The 19,650-nt window shown below is 43.7% G+C and overlaps 1 long non-coding RNA gene and 1 other non-coding gene across 2 annotated transcripts in view; one reads left to right on the top strand and one right to left on the bottom strand.

Moving 5' to 3' along the window:
* Positions 1-19,650, bottom strand: part of LOC131820554 (uncharacterized) — a 65,222-nt gene that overhangs the window by 30,896 nt on the left and 14,676 nt on the right. The gene's annotated exons all lie outside the window — the stretch shown is intronic.
* Positions 16,354-16,500, top strand: LOC131820704 (U4 spliceosomal RNA). The gene has a single exon (XR_009349742.1). It is a non-coding gene; the product is annotated as a U4 spliceosomal RNA (small nuclear RNA).

Below are 19,650 nucleotides of genomic sequence, written 5' to 3'. Positions count from 1 at the left end.
TGGGATATGCTCTCAAGGAGAGAAACAGCGTGAGAAGGTATAGGTGCTGCCCTGTAAGATCAGGCTGAGGATAGTTTTCAGCTGAAACCACATCTTTGCTTAGCTTCTGCCCCTGCCTTATCTGTTCCCCTCACTTCCTTACAGATTTCTCCTGGGAGCACTTCCTCAATAAATCACTTACACAAGAATCTCTGTCTGAAGCTCTGCTTCCATGGATCCTGACCCAAGATAGAAGAGTACGGAAATACTGGAGTAACTGGCAGAAAGGGAATTTAAGAAAGGAGTGTTAATTTGGATTTGTTTCACAAACACTATCAACCCTTAACCGACATAGCCTTAGCTCTCTCGGAGCACGCATCACACAGGAGATACCCCGCACACACGCCCACAGCTGGTAGAGGCCACTGGGAGATACTGAAGAAGGATGGCATCTTTCAAGCACATTTGATCTAAAATCGACTTTCTGATATCACTTCTTTAACTAGAGACCCAAACGTCCATTGAATTAGTCTTAAGTGCATTTTATTGAGTGGCCCAACTTTTAAGATCTAAGTACTTCTCAGATAGAGAATGGAGAACCCATGAACACCTAGGGATCAGCGAAACATCCCCCACAATTTTTCAAGTGTTTTATTTTTGGCAAAACTCAATTTAACTCATTTTGCAAGCACTCTTCCCTCCAGTTTTTAAACCCATGGGTATTTCAAAGGAAATTTAATCCATATGTTTCTGATTCATTTACATTTTAAGTCATAAAAATGTTATTTTTATAAGAGCTGTTTGATATCCAAGAAACTTTCTGAGCCTTTTAAAAAATCTCTTTAAAGTCTTGTTGGTTGGAGCCAGGGAGCAGACATGGTGTGTGATGCACCACCCGAAAATGTGATCCAGACGGACTCAACCATAGACTGACCTCAGAACAATGCTTGCCACATCCAGCCAAAAAAATAATGGCAAGGAGATGATCAGGAAAGTTGGTCTGGACACCAGAGAATCCTTGAGAAACACAAGAGAAGCCAATGGCAAATGATAGCAAAGATTAAAAATGGGATTCATTAGTGTGTCATTGATGCGTTTGGGCATGTAAGGACCAGACTTTTGTACGTTACAGCCAGCTATCATTCCTGGAAACTTTCAGGAAGACCTGCAGACTGCTCCAGGACAAAGTCCAATATCACCACCCAAATACTATATGTGAAGAAAATCGTGTCTTTTCTCAGTATTGTCTGTAAGAGTAAAACAGCAGAATAACAACCTCCAAAGGACTCTCAATTAATGTACTGCATATTTTTACAGAGTTCCAGGCAGTGATTAAAAGGATCATGATGAAAATATGTATTTAATGATACAGAAAGATGTTTGTGATACACGGCTAAATGAGAAATATGGTGAGAAAACTGTAAATGATATTGGCACCACATTTTCAGTCAAGCAAAAAAAGATACTTAAAAAATCTGTTTTTATATATGCACAGGAAAATACTAAAAAGGAATTGTGGCTAGGATAACAGATAGGATTGGAATGTTTTTCTTTGCTTAGCTTGGTTATATTTTTTTGACTTTTCTACAGTACACATTGTGTAAGTTAACAACAACAACAACAACAACAAAACTACCTTTGTCTGCACTTTACAAATTGTGTGGAATAGTATTCCTGTAATATTGTAAGAGAGAAGCACCCTTCTTTTTCCCCTCCTGTCTTCTGCTCAGGAACAGCACTGCGTGGGGTCCCAGCCGGAGGGGTGCTACAGCAGGCACGGATGAGCGAATCGTCTGAGATCGCCGGAATGCAGCTGTTCATCTGGAATGGCTAAATCTATGGTGACCATGCCTTCTGAACCCCAGACTGGTCGCACGATCTAACACGTGGGGGGTGTACGGCAGGATAGAGTATTTTACATCAGAACTGCTCTCAAAATTTTGGACATGTGGTCGTTCTGGCTACCAGGCACGTTGCTCCAGAAAGGAAGAAAAATTCTAAAAGGTGACCTAAGGAGCCCTCTAAAAGATAAAATAATGGCTGGTAATTTATAAAACTGCATTTGCTCATACTGAACATCCACAGAACAAGGAGAACTCTTTTGATTCTCCCTCGTGTAGATGTAGACAGCGTTTTAAATCCGAAGGACTATTACTTCCACATCTGTTGGCATCTATTCAGTTGCTGTCTGAAGGACAACCCGCACAAAATGTGCACAACTGCCGATATGCTCCTGAAACCTGCAAAATGAATGCTTTCTCCTGATATCATCAGCACCCCGTCTCCTCTCCCCACCAACCTCAGGCCTGATTCTGAATCACAAGCCATTTTCCTTTCTGTTCAGCTGGGCTCCTAAGACCCTCTTTGATCATGAAGACAGGGCAAAGCAAAGCAGAAACATCCTTTTCTGAGACCCCATTAGCATAGAAAAGTGAGATAAACAATCTTTAATGCTTTCATTTAAAAAAAAAAAAAAGTGATTCCACAGCATTATAATCAAAAGGAATAGGAAAAGTCAAGAATTCGATTAATTATTATTTAAAATTAAGTTATTTCAAAACCCTGGATAGACTTTCTGTTTAAACATTCTGTGCTGATTTTATTTAAATCTCACCTTCTGAAATGACTGAATTCATTTTAAATAGGCATTAACTTTGAAGCCCAAAATGATGAAAAGTTTTTTAACCAACTGGCCTGTCATGGTTAATCATACTCTCCTACCAAACACTTTCTACTCAACTCACAAGAATATAAGCTCTCAGTTCCAGGTACTATGGGACAGTTCTCAAATTCTGGCAAATCTCTCTTCCAATAAACAACATTTTCTTTCACAGTTTATCAGGATCCTCGTTATGGATAAATGTCATGTAGAGGTAATGTCCTCTCCAGATGAGACCCACATAAACGAACCTAAAAAGTCCTTCAATTCATAGCAAAGAATGGGATGACTTACTGATCCCCTGATTTGAGAAAAAGTGTGTATGTGTGTGTGTGTGTGATAGAGGGAAAGAAAGAAGGAGAGACACGAAGAGATCGAGAGAGAGAAATTGATTTGGTCTTTGATACATTCATCCCCGAGTTTCTAGTGCTGTCACTGTGCCATGGGTTTTGGATTCAAATATCACCGAAGTCATGGCACCCAACATTAGACTTCATATGAAATATTACAGAGCATAGTGATAAATGAATAATCATCTAATCATACTAACCACTCATTCATTTGTCCATTCATTCATTCGATGACTAGAGAACCCTCTAAATGTCAGCCATTAGATATTGGGAACATAGAGGTGAGTGAGACAAAACCCCTGCTCTCAAGGAATACTCAGGCAGTGGGACAAATGCACCCATTAAAAAATGTGGTGTGAGTCGTACAAAACAACGAAAATTGTATAGGTACTATGAGAGGGAAGATAATGTTCTCAGAAAAGCTGATACTTGAGATAAGTTTTAAAGAATAATGAGGAGTTAGTCAAACCAAAAGTGGGGGAGGTGCTCAAGTGGAAAACCTGTGTCAATGCAGGAAATGAATATATGAATGAATTTTTGGTACTTCTTGGTCAATGGGTATCATACCCTCACCAACTAGAACTGGTGGGATAGATCTCCCCCAAAAGAGCTAAGCTGTGATCAGTTTTATATTTAAAAATAATCCAATAGAAAAAACACATTTTGATTTACTTAAAGAATCAATGCTCCTCATTCCAAGAGGATAAATCTTTTTTTTATCAGAAATCCAGTAACATTTTATCTATTGCTGCAACTGAATCATCTTCAACCAAGCTCAGACTTTTCTGGAAAGCAAATGAGAAGTTGCACAATTTTTGAGGATACTGTATTACTTTTTAAACATAGAATATTACATGTTTGAAAAGCATGAACTTAGGTTTGAATCCCAGCTTCCCCACATAACAGCTGTGTGACTGAGCAAATTAACTTTTCTGAGACTCAGTTTCCTCATCTGGTTTATTAGTGGCAAAGATTTCTTCCCTATTTAATTTCTTCCCTATTTAATACAGCTGTTGGGAGAATTAAATTAAATAGTGTCTATAAAGGTCCTGATAGAGTATTTGGCACTAATGCATGCTAATTCTGTTTCCTTTCCCTTTCCTTAAGAATGGAGGTTCTGAACAGGGAAAACAAGATAGGCATAATTCATCATTTTGAAAGTACTGCCCATGTTCAGGCAACACTGATATTTGCCTAGTTGGTCTCATGTAAGTCAGCCAAGCCTGACTCAGTCTGACCATGTTCCCTTTCACTAGCTGGGAAAAAATAATAATAATATTTAGTTATGGATCTTGGAAACCAAGAGAGAGCTAGCACTCACCATTTCATTTACACAATGGAGAGACACCTGCAGTGTAGCTTGTAGAACAGAATAGAATTGTTATTAAAAAAATATCTCCCATGGCAGCAAAGACACTTACAGTTAATGAGCTAATAAATATTGTCAAGTGACCTTTCCCTTGCCAAGTATTAAATCGTAAAGAGAGGGGGAAGGGAAGGATTAGAACTGAGCATTTGCTACAGAGTTCAAATTCTGGGCTTCTTCTAGCTAACTTTTATTACCATTGACCATATTTTAGCCTTGTCAGGCCTCTAATTCCCCATATTGCTGGACACTGCAAGTGCTCTAGGGCAGAGACCCATTTCTTATAGGCCAGTGTCTGGCAGAAAGCAAAATGTTCTTTCTCATGTCAGCAATGGGCCTCTGCATGTTTGCTTCTCTTTCTGTTGCCAGAGTAAAGGAGGGAGATTGGTCTGGTCGGCTATAAAATTAGCCATTTTCAGTCTCATTTCTCTCCAGAAACTATTATGACCGCTTGTTCTCGGTATCTGCTTAAAGGTACATAGAAGTTCTAATCCCATTACTTCATTCTAAACACCAGAGCTATTCCAATTTTCTTTTGCTTTTATTTTACTATTTGTACCACAATTTTATTTATGTGTGTTAAATACATACAAAAAACAACATCACATATTATTTGGTAATCTTAAAGAAGATATATAAAGCAAGTTGGAGTGAGTGCTTAGGACAGAGCACAGGAACAAGAGAGGTGAGTGGAGATAGAAAGGGGGAAAATGTGTATTTCTTTATGTAGGTTGGAGATGACCAAGGGCAATGAGCTGATGAGTGTGATTAAATCAACTCCCTGCACCTACAGTCCAAAATCATAAGTAATGTTTTAAACATTACTGAGTGATAGTGACGAATACAGCAACCATCACATATTCTATAACCAAGTGCCTGATTATAGGTATTCTGATTCTATCAGAGGAAACATTTCTTTTCATGATACTATTTTCTATCAGGCATGCACAGAGATTTCAATGTTTTCAGTTAGAACTGAAACGTTATGGAGATAGCCAGTTTCTGGAATTTGAAGTTAGGAACAAAACTCAGTCACTCATTTCAAACTAGACTAATGTGGACCAACTATCCTTTCTCACCAATTCTTTTTTAATCTGACTGATTCTACAGCTCTCACAATTCCTTCAGTTTCTAAAGACCGCTAATACGATAGTTTCAAAGGTATTCCCAGATTCTTAGATATACCTTCCTTCAAAAAGTAGAGCCGAATTCCCCTCACCTTGAGTATGGGATGGCTTTAGTGCTTTCCAATTAATAGAATGTGATGAAAATGATAGTGTTAGACTTCCAAGATTAGGCCATAAAAGGCATCGTGAATTCTTTTTTCTCTCTCTCTCTTTCTCGCACTTTCTATTTTTTGAGAAAAATCAGTGCCATGTTGTAACTCATGGAGAGACTGTCCCCACCCCCAGCAAGGAATGTAGGTCTCTGGCCTAGAGCCTTTGAGCAGCCATCTTGGAAGTGGCTGCTCCAGCCCTAGTCAAGCCTTCACATGACATTAGTCCTGACTGACACTGTGTCTGCCTCCTCCTGATAGACCATGATCCAAAGTTACTTGGCTAAGCTGCTCCTGAATTTCGGATACACAGAAACTGTGTGATAATATACTCTCCTTATTTTTTTTAAAAGATTTTATTTATTTATTTGACAGAAAGAACTCACAAGTAGGCAGAGAGGCAGGCAGAGAGGGGGGGAAGCAGGCTCCCTGCTGAGCAGAGAGCCCGATGTGGGGCTCGATCCCAGGACCCCGAGATCATGACCCAAGCCAAAGGCAGAGGCTCCAATGCACTGCGCCACCCAGGCGTCCCAATATACTCTCTCATTACGCCACGAAATTTTTGACTAATATATTATGCAGCAAACAGTGACTAATAGAGGTAGACTGTAAGATGTGTTCCTATAGCTTTTCTGAGGCATATGAGTTCATTAGCTGTCAGACATTATTTTGATTCCTCTCTGCTTATTTAGGAATTGCAGAATCAGTTTACTTTGAACACTTTAATTTTCCCCAAAGAAATGGTGAGTTTTCCTTTATTCTTCCTAGAGTGATTTCAATGTCTATCCCTAAAAAAAAAATAGCAACAAGAGCATTGTATATGTGTGTTCTAGCCTTCACAAATCATCTCTGGGAAAAGGTGCAGCCCCAGAGCAGAGTGTGATCTCTGAGCACACCCGCTGTTCTACCCTTGTTTACACTCAGTCTCCTCTTCCTTTGGGACCTTCCTTTGAGCTATGCCTCTCAACTGTCAGGTCCTCCCCATGAGACAAAGACAAGCTGGATGGAAGTGCTTGCTGCAGGGAAGGTGCACCTGTGAGATGGTTGGGTTGGGGGCCAGACACAAGAAGCCTAAAAAAATGAACTGCTGCTCTAGAATGGAGAAATGAAAACTAGTCAAAGGGGCCTGTCCACATGCAGAACAGGGATAGAAACCTGCCCTCTCTTTGAAATACCAGCTTATGATTTGGCTAATGGGCAAAGAGTAGTGAGAAGTCCAGTGGCCTCAAGATGTCCTGAGGCTCCAATTCCTCTTTCTTGAAAAGATCCTGTTTCTTCTCATCTTGGTGAAATCAGACTCCTGGCTTCCTCCTATCTAAGTTTCTGAACCTTTACTGTCACCTCCTCCACTGATGGATTTTTACATTTTGGAATGCCTTGGGTTTCATCTTGGACCTTCTTCTTTTTCTATGCATTCACCTTAGGGGACATCATCTTGACCCACGGCTTGAAATGAATCTACATGACTATGGCAGCAGACGGAGGTCTTTGGACCCTCCTCTAGATTCCAGATATATCCTTCATATCTTGTCTTGGTTGCCTGAAAAGAAACTCACCCCACAACAATTCCCACCTCACAACAAATTGGTTGTTTCATCAACTACCCAAACCCCAAATTTGGAAGTTCTCCTTCATTCTCTCCTCATGACTTCCACATGTAACTCACCAGCAACTCCTATTAGAACTTCCTTCCAGATGTGCCCTTTCCTCTCACCTTGCTCGCTTCTTCTCTTCCTCTCAATGGTCCATTTCCTACATAACTAACCATAAGCATAAACAATGATTCAGGTGAGATCTTCTGATTATTTTTCACTTACTCTGAGAACAAAATGCAAACCTTTCACCCTGCTTTATGAAGCCCTGACCATCTATAATCTTTATGAAGCCACACAGTCCCTCCTTCCAAACACAACCTTCTCTTCCTCAGACACATCAGACACCTTCTTGTCTTTGGATTTTCATACTTGCTATGACCTGCACTCAAATTCTCTCCTTCCTGATCATTGCATGTTGCTCGCCTTCTTGACATTTAGTCCTCGATTTTTCTACGACTTCCTCAGCTCAGTCATTCCCAGCCAACCCCACAAAGTGGCCAGCCACCCTCTCACCGTGTCACCAAATCCCAGCTGTTTGCATAGCTGCATCAAATAATCCTGATTGGGGTGCCTGGGTGGCTCAGTGGGTTAAAGCCTTTGCCCTCAGCTCAGGTCATGATCCCGGCCTGGGATCGAGCCCCAGGTCGGGCTCTCTGCTCAGCAGGGAGCCTGCTTCCCTTCTTCTCTCTCTCTGCCTGCCTCTCTGCCTACTTGTGATCTCTGTCAAATAAATAAATAAATAATCCTGATTGATTCTTTACCTGTTTATTTTTTGTACTTTTTGTCTTCTTTTACTTGTATATGCCCTTCACCTAGAACAGTTCCTGGCACAAAGTAAGAGTTCAGTTAATATTCATAAAACACATTAATGAATGATGGCCTATTCGTAACATGAAGCTCAATAATATTCCCCAGTTCTCCCCACTATTAATTTTGTGGTGAAATTCTTCGATGGCTGTCAGTTAGCAGTTTGGAAATGAGCAAAGGTTTCTATCTGAGGCGGGTTTATTTCCTGAGGAAAATACAGTGCTTCATTTCCTGGAGGGCTTGGTGGCAGGGCTGACCTAGCGGGCTACCTGTACGGTACACTGGAATCTACCTGCCAGGACAACGGAGTTTATACCACTCCCTGGAATGAACAGGAAAATGATGAAAAGTCACTGGCTATAGAGGACTTGACCTTTTACCTCAAAGCTCAAAGAGAAAAAAAGGCAGAACCATTGAAAAAGCATACATATTAACTGCCACATCACACACCTCCCCCAAGTAACACTAATTTGAAAAGAAGGAAAAAAAAAAGTCTTCCAACATTTTTTTTTAGAGCTGAACACTAGATACGTTTGCTTTATGATGTACTCAGACCGAGTTCCCACTAAGTGTACCTCCCAGAATCCATATGTGTGATGCATACACGCTAATCCCTGGAGGTTAAGCTAACAGCCACAGCAGAAAAGATAAACAAGCATGTTTCGTATTTATGGTTATGTTTACACTTTTAGCTTCCAGGCAACTTAATTATGTGATTTTAATGCATATGTCCTTGTTAGGAGCTCTCAGCACCTGACAACATTGACTCGGTCTAATGTCCTGCTTTTAAAGTACAGCATGTCAAGCAAAAAGAACAATTCAAATATTTCAGTCTGGTGTTTTGGTTTTTTTTTTTTTGTTTTTTTTTTTAATGCATGAGAACAAGGTTCCAGAGAGCTTACATCACTTCTCCAAAGTTCTGTTATGTCCGCAGCTGAGACGAAGAGGAACACATGTTATAGAAATGTAAACACACTTTAACTTCCTCATTAGCATATTAAAAGTGAAGCTCTAAGCTCAAGCCAGTAATTTTGAAATGAGAAACGTTCAGTTCAATTAACAGAGGGTCTTTCCCTACCTCATATATCAATTCCGTCTGTGACATAGAATTTTAACATATATTCGTGTCTACACGTATCTCACATATATTGTATCCTGCCTTTTCTTCCCTCTGACCTTGATTTTAAATTTAATAGTTACTACATTGCAATGCTAGCCAAGCTGTATTTTTCTTCTATGACTTAGTTTTCAACCTGAGAAAGAGCCAATAAGTGACTGTAAAACATTTAACAGACATAAGACTCACACGCAGTGATATTTTAATGTAAAGCTTTTCCAGGGACTGGTCAAAAGTTACAAATGGTAAACTATTTAAATGGCTTACATAACTTCCACCCATTTTTCTTTGTAGCCCCGTTCTCTAAGGAGCACTGACATTATATACAAAAACTATGAGCGATCACAATGATACAAAAAATGCCAAGTTGCTTTAGGCAGAAGTGTTTCAACTATGTAGATGGCTGGAGAGATCAAAGGCCAAACACACAGAGAATTTTTAAATACTACCCATACATTAAAGAACTTTAATTGCTTCGTCTAATTTTTGAAGTTGTAAATGTTTATAAGTAGTTTCCTTGGCCTGCGAGAAAAGAGAAGGAAGGCAGGAAGGAAAAGAAGGTAGAACAAAAGGAAAAAGTTAAAAAAAAAAATTAGCTACCCTTCTTTGTGCAACAAAGCAATGAAAGAGACATCTTCAGAGAATGAAAAATAGAGACACCAGTCTCGAAGCTGAGATGACCGCGCTATCTGGCCTCCAGAAGCCGGGGTAAGACTGCCGCTGTGGGCGGCACCAGAATTTTCATATGGAGCACCTGTCCTGCTGGAAACAGCAGTTAGGAGCCGGTCCTGCAGCTGCATTTGCAGAGCAAGCTCAGTACTCTTACCTCCGATCGCACCATCGCTTGTCTGGCCCTGGGACATCAATAAAAAACAGGCGGATGAAAGCACCTGTCACCTGCGCACCTCACCCTTTAGATCTGCCGCTGCGGTTTGAATATACATGGACCCCCTTCCACGCTTTTTATAACAGAGAGATGACAACTAGCGCAGGAGCCAATGAGATGAAGAAACTGGAAAGGATTTGAGAAATCAAGTCTGTGATGAGAAGGTCACACAAGGAGCTGAACAAAATGTTGATCATTATTGGATCTGGTGATAGGCGCATTCAGGTTTGATGATAGCGCTCTCACTAATTTGTGTATATTTGAAAATGTTCATAATGAAAAGTGAATGAGAGGGGAGGGGTGGAAAATGTGACCGGGGGAGGAAGGGAAGCCTCAAGCCCTGCAGAAGAGAAACCCTGGACGTCTCACCCTAAGCGAAGGCCAGAGAATGGCCACAGCAAAGGACTTCGGGCTCCGCACTCTGCACTCATATTGCAAAGTAATCCAGGACCCCCAAGTTCTGACCCTACCTTTAACCTGTGCTTTCTCTTTCGCAGAAATTGTCTCACCCATGGCCTCAGCCCTTAGGAACAAGTTGCCCCTTCGGGCAGGTTGAGCAGCGAGGTCTGGATCTATCCAAAGGCAGACAATCAGATGTGAAGTCAAAACGCCCCGTGCCTCGGTCCCCTGTCGACCTCCCCCGTGCCACCAGAAAGGCAAACCAGCGCACCTGCCTCCCGGCCACACAGCTTCATCCTGGACAAGTGGATGGAGTCGCATTTTATGGATTCTACTTGCAATCATTGTATAAAGTCTTTTGTTTCTTGAAAATTCTTCACTAATCAGCAGGCCCAGCAAGGCATGTCAGCTCTTCAGATGTCAAGTTCGGAACGTGCTTAGAAGGAAAATTAAGGGAGTGTGACTTGATAAGCAGGGCGAGTTAGCTCTTCGTGGCAAACGGGTGCTGTTTTTCTCCCATTGGCTAAGCACTTCTCTGGCCACAGGGCGGCTGAAAAACCACTGGGAATGTCAGCGACGGCCTCAGAAATAATTTTATGTAAGGTCCAATCAACTCACCGAGAGGTTCCTAAGAAGCCTCTAGGTGTCACATACTGTGCTGTGTGCTGGAAATAAGATACAAATGATGCCAAGAAGGTCAAAGTCACGTGGTAAGGTTAAGTAAGAAATCACCAATGACACTACGGCACATTTCTAGGTGTTTACACAGAGAAATCACACGAGACAGAAAAGGCTAAGAACAGGACATGGCATTATGAGTTGAGTATTGAGGGATGACTAGTCTTGAGGGATGAGTTGAGTCTTAAGGGTTGACTAGACTTGAGGATGACACCTGCTGACGGTGTGGAAAGGGATGGCACCGCCAGGAGAAGGAACAGAATGTACCAAGTCCTCAGACGGCAGGCAGTGAGGCAGTGTGCGACGTGCACACACCACCCACTGGGGGGAGCAGTGTGGACACACATTTCTCTGTGCCTTCTGCGTTCCTAAGCCAGAGGTGAGGGGCCTGATGCAAACAGGAATCCAGGGCGCGTGGAGGGACTCCCTGTAATGCCTACTCAGGAGTGCTAGGGAGGGTCTCGCCTGGACTCAGGCTGAGGGTCAGGAGACAGAAAGGGCTCTTCTCCAGCCCTGGGCAAGAGCATCTCACACCGAGGGAAACTGAAGCTCCACAAGATGAGGATGTAGGAGCAGAAGGAACAGGTAAAAGCGAGGTGAGCCTTAGCAACACTGTCAGCAAAGGAGAGCTCTGTTGGCCCTTCCTTGCCCATTTCATTGGATCCTCCCAGATCCCTTCTTTTCCTCAAATCTGCTTCTTGACCACCCTGTGCCCCACCCCACACGCACTCACCAGAGACCTCACAGGCACCTTTAACCCTAGATCGCCTTTCCCAGAAATGGCTCTTACTCCAAAACTGAGTTTCTTCCCCCAAAAGGGTTGCATCACTCCAACTTCCAGGGACCTCCATCTGACTTTAGAGGAAAATGAGTGAAGTGCATAGTAAGATTTGAACGATTAAATTTCTCTCAAACGTCTCTGGGGACTAATTTTTTTTTTCCCCAATAGCACTGTTTAACTCAAATTATACATGGTATTTCGGGCAGCTTGGGAGGGATGTTTTAGGGTGGAGATTCGTTTCAGTGGTCCTCGGAGGCTCCGACCAGAACACAGGCTCCACTGCCCACATATAAACTTGGCCCTGGGGGAACAAAAAAAGAGGAAACAGCTCTCCCACCTGAGAGAGGAGTCAGTCCCTCCGCTGTCTTGGATCTAGTCCACTGGTTTATGGGGAGCCCTGGGCTAACTGGTGTCTCTCCAGGAAGGCTAAGAGCCTGTGGGAGAGAGCTGCCCAAAGCAAGGGGAAGGCGGTTCTGGGACCCCGGGCTGCCCAGACTCATTTCCAGCCCCTGCTGCCCAACACATTCGGCTAAAGACCATGTGAGCCCAGCGCCTACCATCTGAGTAGCTTCCTACCCCCTCTATTCCCTGCTCCCAAACCTTGCTTCATCTCCCAGTTCCCTCCCACAGATGAGCAGACATCCCAAAGATATCTGAGGGAACCCGCTCCAGACTCCAGCATCCCCTCCGCTGCCCACCGGGCACAGCTCCTGCCCTCCCTGCAATTCTTAGAGACGTTTGCCCCAGCAAACTCCTAGCACGCCTTGGATCCACAGGCCCCTGTCAGTGCCGCACCGAATCTTCTGTCTTCTTCTGGGATGCAGCCCTAACAACCCTGTTTCTGGCTCCAGGCCCACCCCAGCTGGGCCTCCCCTGAGCAGAGATTTTTCCTTTTGGCAACGGCGATGCCAGGTCTTCCTCAGAAGCTCAGGTTCAATGTCCACTGCCGAGGCTGGCCCGCCACCCAGCTGGCTGTTCCCGGGGCACCGCCCTGCCCCGGCCAGCCTCCAAGAGCTGGGTGTGGGGTAACCCCCCACCTCCCCACCAGGAGAGGCAGCTTCGACCCAAACCCTGCCAAACTGGGGGATCAGGAGTCTGGAATGTTTTCACCTCTTTGTTTCTCCGGTTTCAGGAAAATAGACAAAACTAATCTCGAGGGGTGAAGGGAATCTTATCAGCTGAAGAGAACTCAAGGAAACCTCAGCTGTTTGCAGGCTCGTTCGTTTATTTTCTATGCAGTCACCCTGATAGCCCCCACTGGGCTCACTTCCCTTGCCTGTAAACAACTGGCTGTAATTAAACTCGTTCTGTTGGATGAAGGTATATAACCTTGGAGAGTCCATAAAAAAGGGCTTCACTCTTAAGACTTCAAAAAGCGCGTGGTCCCTTTGTCAGGCCCTAGACAAGGTTAATTTATGTCGTCGCTATCTTACTCTGAAGGACTCTAGTTACTTCACATCTGTTCTCTGTCTAATCTCTGTACGAAGATTGCGGTGGTCTTGGCAGCTCAGTGCATCGAGTGGTCTCTTAACCGTTTCCTGCCCAAAATGGACAGGCGTTCCGATTTGATTTTCTCTCCCCCTTTGCCCCCATAAAAGCTTTCAGTTTCCTCTCAGACGTGTCCTGACTGCTTCATGTTCTCTGACTCCGGCTCGGAGGAAGCATCCTGCTCCCCAGACTGTCTGACTTCACGTACCGCCCGGGAAGCCCCGAAGGAGAAGAAGGCAATTATTTCATTTTCAAAATGGAGAGAAAAGATGACATGAGAGGGGAAATTATGCAAGAAAATGTGGATGGGAGACAGGACTGCTTTTCAGTCTGTGGTTGCAATTAGAATTTTTTTTTAATTTTTTAAAATTAATTAGAATTAGAATATCAGAGTATATTATTACATTAGGGAATTCTTTTGTAAAAAAAAAGTTTGCTTTAGTTGTGTGTGTGTGCGTTTTCTGGGTCATCATTTTTATTTTAAGTTTTATTTATTTTTGAGAGAGAGAGAGAGAGAGGGAGCCAGTGCATGCATGGGGTAGGGACCGGGGGCGGAGGGCAGCAGCGGGAGGGGTAAAGAGAAATCTCAAGCAGACTCCATGCCCAGCGTGGAGCCCAATGTGGGGCTCTATCCCACACTGAGATCATGACCTGAGCCAAAATCAGGAGTCGGATGCTTAACTGACTGAGCCACCCAGGTGCCCCTTCTGGGTCATAATTTAAAATTCGCTCCTTCCTGTCATTTGTAGTCAAAACAGTCTGAAATGCTGGTGTGGTATGTTTGGAGCTGTCATAGCTCACGAGCATTACCATTTTCCACCAAAGTGACCGTGAGGCACCCATTATCTTCTCTGAGTCTCTTTCCTCATCTTCAAATTGGAAACAGATCTGCGCCCTACTGACCTCCCAGGGTGGTTGAGAGACCCTCATCCAATAAAATGCACATCAGCTTTATATCAAAGCTCTGTGCCAGTCACCGCGCGCCCACAGACTAGAGGGGGCTCCGCGAAGGATCCTCAGGTTTGGTCCTGGATGGGAGCCTGGGGCTTGGGCTTGGCTCAGCGCCTCACTCATTGCTTCCTTTGTTCCACAGTATTTATCGGATGCCTGCTATGCACTATTTTGCATCGGGAACTATTTTAGTGTCTGGCGATAAATTGACCAAGTCTTTGCCCTCATGGAGTTTCTGTTCCAGTTGTGGGGGAGCCAAATTAAAAAAAAAAAATAGTGTGCGATATGACATTAAATTCAGTGGGGAAAAAACAAAATAGTCTACTAGTAGGCCAGTGCATCTATTACCAACATTATCTAAGATCCAATGCAAGTTTTCTTAGCAAGGTTTGTTGGCTTAAAATGCTGGAAAGTCTCTGTGCAGTGGTGTTACTTAGAAGTCATGTGCTATGTAAGGCATAGCTCTCCCCTAAGAGCTTTCTGGGATAATCTACCTGGGGAATCTCTCAGTTACATCACCATCAGTTTTGATAAAAACAGGCTCTAAAGTAATAGGAAGGTCTTCTTGTCTAGAAGAGAAGTAAACACACGGAATTTGTTGTCTGAACTAGTTGTAAAGCCAAAACATAGACAGGTTCAAGACAGGTTTAAATAAATACCTAGACAATAAATGCTCAATGGCATTCAGCGTTTTCTAAGGGACATTGAACCAAAGAATCCTAAGAGCCTGTGGGTGATCTGGGCTCCTCTGTACTGAGCCATGTGCTAACTCATTGTCGTCACCAACACTAGGTTACCGCTGCCTTGTGACTTAAGTCCCAGGCTTCAAGCTTTTACGAAACTTTTAGCAGCAAAGTCCAAATCAGCAGACCACAGATGTAGAGCGTAAACTAGGAAGCCGCAGACCAGCCAGGAGCCTCGGGCCAGAAGACCTGGATGCTCATCCTGGCTTCCAGTGTGAACAAGTCAGTTCATGTTTCTAAGGCTCACGAGCTCCTTTGCAAAACTGTTTGGTCTCAATGAACTTTGAAGCCCTACCCAGTGTAGGAAAAACAAACGTTAAGAAAAAATCCCAATGTGAGACTCTGTCATGAGATCCTATCCTTCTCTGGGGAGAAACCAGCATGTTGTTGCCACGATGCTTTAGGAGGTAACAACAAGCTCACACTGGGCTGTGCCACAAGATCTGACCCTCAGTCTCGCTGGCTTTTGGGCCAGATGACACCTGGTTCCGGAAATGAAGTGGTTTTGGAGCAGCCATGGCCACTGACTTTCATGCTGTCGAGGGCTGCTTGTGCGCTGCAACGGCAGAGCTGGGGTGTCACGACAGAGACGCTATGGCCTACAAAGCCCCAAATATCTGAAATCTTGCCCTTTATACAAAAAGTTTACCAAACCCTGGATGCAAATATTTTTGTCAATACAACCAATATAATCGTACTTAAGAATGTTACCTTATTTCAAAACAGAGTTGACATAATTAGTTAAGACACTGACATAATTAGTTAAGATGTGGTCATGCTGGAATTGGGTGGGCCCCAATCCAATGTGACCCATGTCCTTAAGAGATGAGACACACACACACAGACCGAGTGTCATGTGACAACACAGGCCGAGACTGGGCGGCTACAGCCGCAACCCAACCAATGCCAAAGTTTGCTGGCAAATACGAGAAGCTCGGGAGAGCTGAGGAAGGACTGCCCTACAGGTTTCAGAGCCAACGTGGCTCTACTGAAATCTTGACTTCATACTTCTGACTTCCAAGACTGAGAGAACACATTCCCCTTTTTTGCAACCATTTGGTTTGTGGTATTTTGTTACAGCAGTCCTGGCAAACTAATACATAGATATATTGAATCATGTCTCGTAGTTCAGTACAAGAGTTTGTGCACCTCTAATAAATTGGCTTTATAGCTGAACCCACTTCTCTTTTTCTGGTTGTGTAGAGCTCTTTGGGCTTGGCCCCACTTACTCTCTACACATGGGAGGGCATATATTTTGCTATGAGAATCGCTTTTTCAAGCTTTGCACAGCGGCAGTATCGTAGCCAATGAGGTTTATCTGAGGCACGATTATTGCTAATTGAGAATCATTTTTTCCTATCTACCTCAATAAATACTTTTTAGAAAAATTTTGCACAAATGCTGTGCCTTTTACAAGAGCACGTTTACTAAAAAGATGAGTGGAAGTACCTTTTCTCCAACACTTCTAACTCTAACAGGGTTCTCTCTTCCATGGGCGTGCAGTGGGTTGAGAAACTAAAACACTCGTCCTCCCCACCAAGGTTCTTCTTTTCTGTGACTGTGATTTACTGCACTACCCATTAATCTTAGTGTCTGAAACCAGCCCAAGTGCTCCTCCCCTGAATCAGACACAACCCACGAAGATCAACATCCTTCACGAAGCATAGCCGTTCATGCAGGTTCTGTCTCGGTCGCTGGTAAATAGCAGCGCTGATGATGACAGGACTTTTTGGCTTTTTAAGCTATAAACTTGCTCAAGAATTTTGATTCATAGCTGGATACAAAATACTGTGTGAATGTTGATTAGCAGGTGGTCCCATCAGGTGGATGAATTACTTATACTTTCTTCATAGCTATTCACAGTTCATTTTCCCTTCAGGATTTTTTGGTAAGAGCTTGGAGCTCTAACGTGTTTGGGTTTTAGATTCTGGAAGGAGTGCTGTGGAATTTTTGGCACTCTCTCTTGAGTGATTTATGCAATGCTCCCATTGGACAATTTGTTTTACACATGTGTGACAGGGCTGGTGCTGGACTTCTGCTTTGGAAATGCTTGTTTCAAATTTGCATGTGGCAGCCCTTCTGGGCCCTGCAGCTTTACATGTGAAGGAAGAAATCCTTCCCCAGGTGACACTTACACTGCATCCTTAGGGAAAATATCCTGAGATCTTTTCTCTCCTCTTCTCATTGGGAAGAATCATTAGGAAGCAAAGAGTAGAAACTCTGATTTTAAGATTGGCAGGGAAAATACCCAGCTAAAATAACTTGGAAACATGCTGGAATTTCTTTCAGGAACCTGATGTATAGAGGAACGATAATTAAAACAAGAGTCTCTGAGGCAGAAAGCCGCCAAGCAGCAAGCTCTGTGAAGGCATCTGGTTAGAGTTTCTCTTCGATGATGGTAGCTCACCAGTGGCCCTTCCACTTGTGGGAATGAGCATCAACCTCGTTAAACAGAACAGGTATGGCAAACAAGTCATCTCAATTACCCTGAAGGTAGCTGTGTTGAAGCCTCAGCCCTCTTGAAGTAACTCTTGTCAGGCCATCCTCTGGGAGAGTGGCAAATTAACTAGATTCCTAAAGAGCAGCATCAGTCACGTGTCCTAGGACTGATTCGGGAAGATGGCGGAGATAATTTGCTGGATTTTAAACAGGCTATTGCATCTAGTCAGTGTACTGCCCCTATCAATGAATAAGATACTGTAGTCTCTTTCGCTGTAAGTTGGGAACCAGGCAGGGTGAAGGGGCAAGCCCACTGTGCGATAATCAGAAGACTGATGCTTACACATTCAGCAGTCTGGTTTGTTAACAGGAAGTCTGGATTCACACAGAAGAATGAGTCTGGCTCATTAATATCTATCTTAATTAGGGTTTACAAATGATTTTGTAGTTGTCAATCACCATGCTCAGTGCCATGGGAGAGACAAATTGTACCCAGATTTACCCTAATAAAGGCAAAGATTAATTTGGGTATTCTTCGAGAGGGCACTGTGTCAATTAGGGTCCATGAAGCAGACAGATGACAGACTGAAAAGAGTTGGAGCAAAGAGGGTTTAATGAAGAAACAGGGCTAAGGGAGCCATCAAGGGATGTTTAAGTGCTAAGGGAGAGCAACAATACCAACCTGTCCCCACAGGGGAGGAGTGCCATTGCTGGAGAGTGGACAGTTAAAGCAATGGGAGAAGGCACGAGTCCCTTTGCCAGAGACGTGGAGCCACTGTCAGATTGCTGCAGACTGGGAGGAAGTCTTCTGCAGGTGCCATGTGTTTGCCCAAACTCAGGGGTGCACTGGGTCAGGGTACCCTGGAGATGCCATCTATAGCATACAGGCTCCTGAGGCACAGAGCAGGAAACAGAGGAGTAGGCATGAGGACAAGGCAAACAAAAACTAATTTTGGGCACAGGCACCTAAAAATGAAGTAGGCCTCTCTTTTGTATAAGATTGTAACCAAAGCTTATGTTGGGGTGAATCACTTTTTTTCTGTATAGGGTCACTTATGTGATTCCCTCCCCTCACTCCCCCCTCCTCCATCACACAGGCTCACTCTAATAGCTGCATTACTGTAGGGTAAATAGGAATTCCTTGCTGGGAAGAGGGGAGAATAATAAGGAAACTTACTGTTGCCATAAATATCTTGGATATAAAGTAAACTTAGTATGAGAACATTGGTTTCTGGAGAGGACATGGCCTAATTTACTAAAGGACTGGTTGCCTCCCAAACGGGGGCTCACCAAGAAGACAGGAGGTAACTGGGCTGGTAACAAAGGCTGAAAACAGGGCTTCCTGGAGTTTCTTCTAGGAGAGCTATCTGTACCATGAGTAGCTAATACAGACTTTCCAGATCCAGCTGATCAGAGCCATACTTGAGGAATGATGGTGGGGCGTGAGAAGGCGAAACAGAAAGAGTTGTGCTCTTGGCACCTAATACAAGTCCCTACTGGGACCTGAACCAACAAGGCTATCCCAGAGACAGTGGACAAATACTCACCAAACCGGCATAACCTGTCTCCAGCTGCAAGCCCAAGTGGCAGCAAGAAATAACAGCAACTGTGAGCTGACCAGAATCTGGTTCTCTCTCCATTGCATGTGCACCCGAGGCCACACAAGAGGCCCATCATCTAGGCTCTAAGAAGCCTACAAGACGTACACAGAGAAGAACGCAAGAAAGTCAGCAAAATGGATATTGGGTGCCAGAGGATTTGAGGGTGTGACGGTGCTGAGGATGGACAGGAAAACTCCTGGAGGCTGGGACTGGAACTGAGCCCAACAGGATGAAGACCATTTAGGGAGGCAGAGGAAAATAGAGGAGAAAGTCACATTCCAAGCAGAGGTTCCCTAGGTGGGAATGCATAAGACATGCTGGGAAGATGGTGAGTAAGTCATCTGTCTGGAGAAGAGTACGCTGAGCATGCTTGAGCTGGGAGAGGTGATGAAAGCAGTATTTAAAGAAAATCATTCTGGCTGTGGGGTGCCAGATGGACTGCACTAGGGAGCAACTGCAGGGATGGAGATGAGTTAGGAAACGATTCTAGTCAGGAAATAGCTCAGGCACGAAGTGATAGGGGCTCAGGCTAGAG

This window comes from Mustela lutreola, chromosome 18 (assembly GCF_030435805.1).
Source record: "Mustela lutreola isolate mMusLut2 chromosome 18, mMusLut2.pri, whole genome shotgun sequence".
NCBI lineage: Eukaryota > Metazoa > Chordata > Mammalia > Carnivora > Mustelidae > Mustela > Mustela lutreola.
This window is presented reverse-complemented; position numbering and strand designations above follow the sequence as displayed.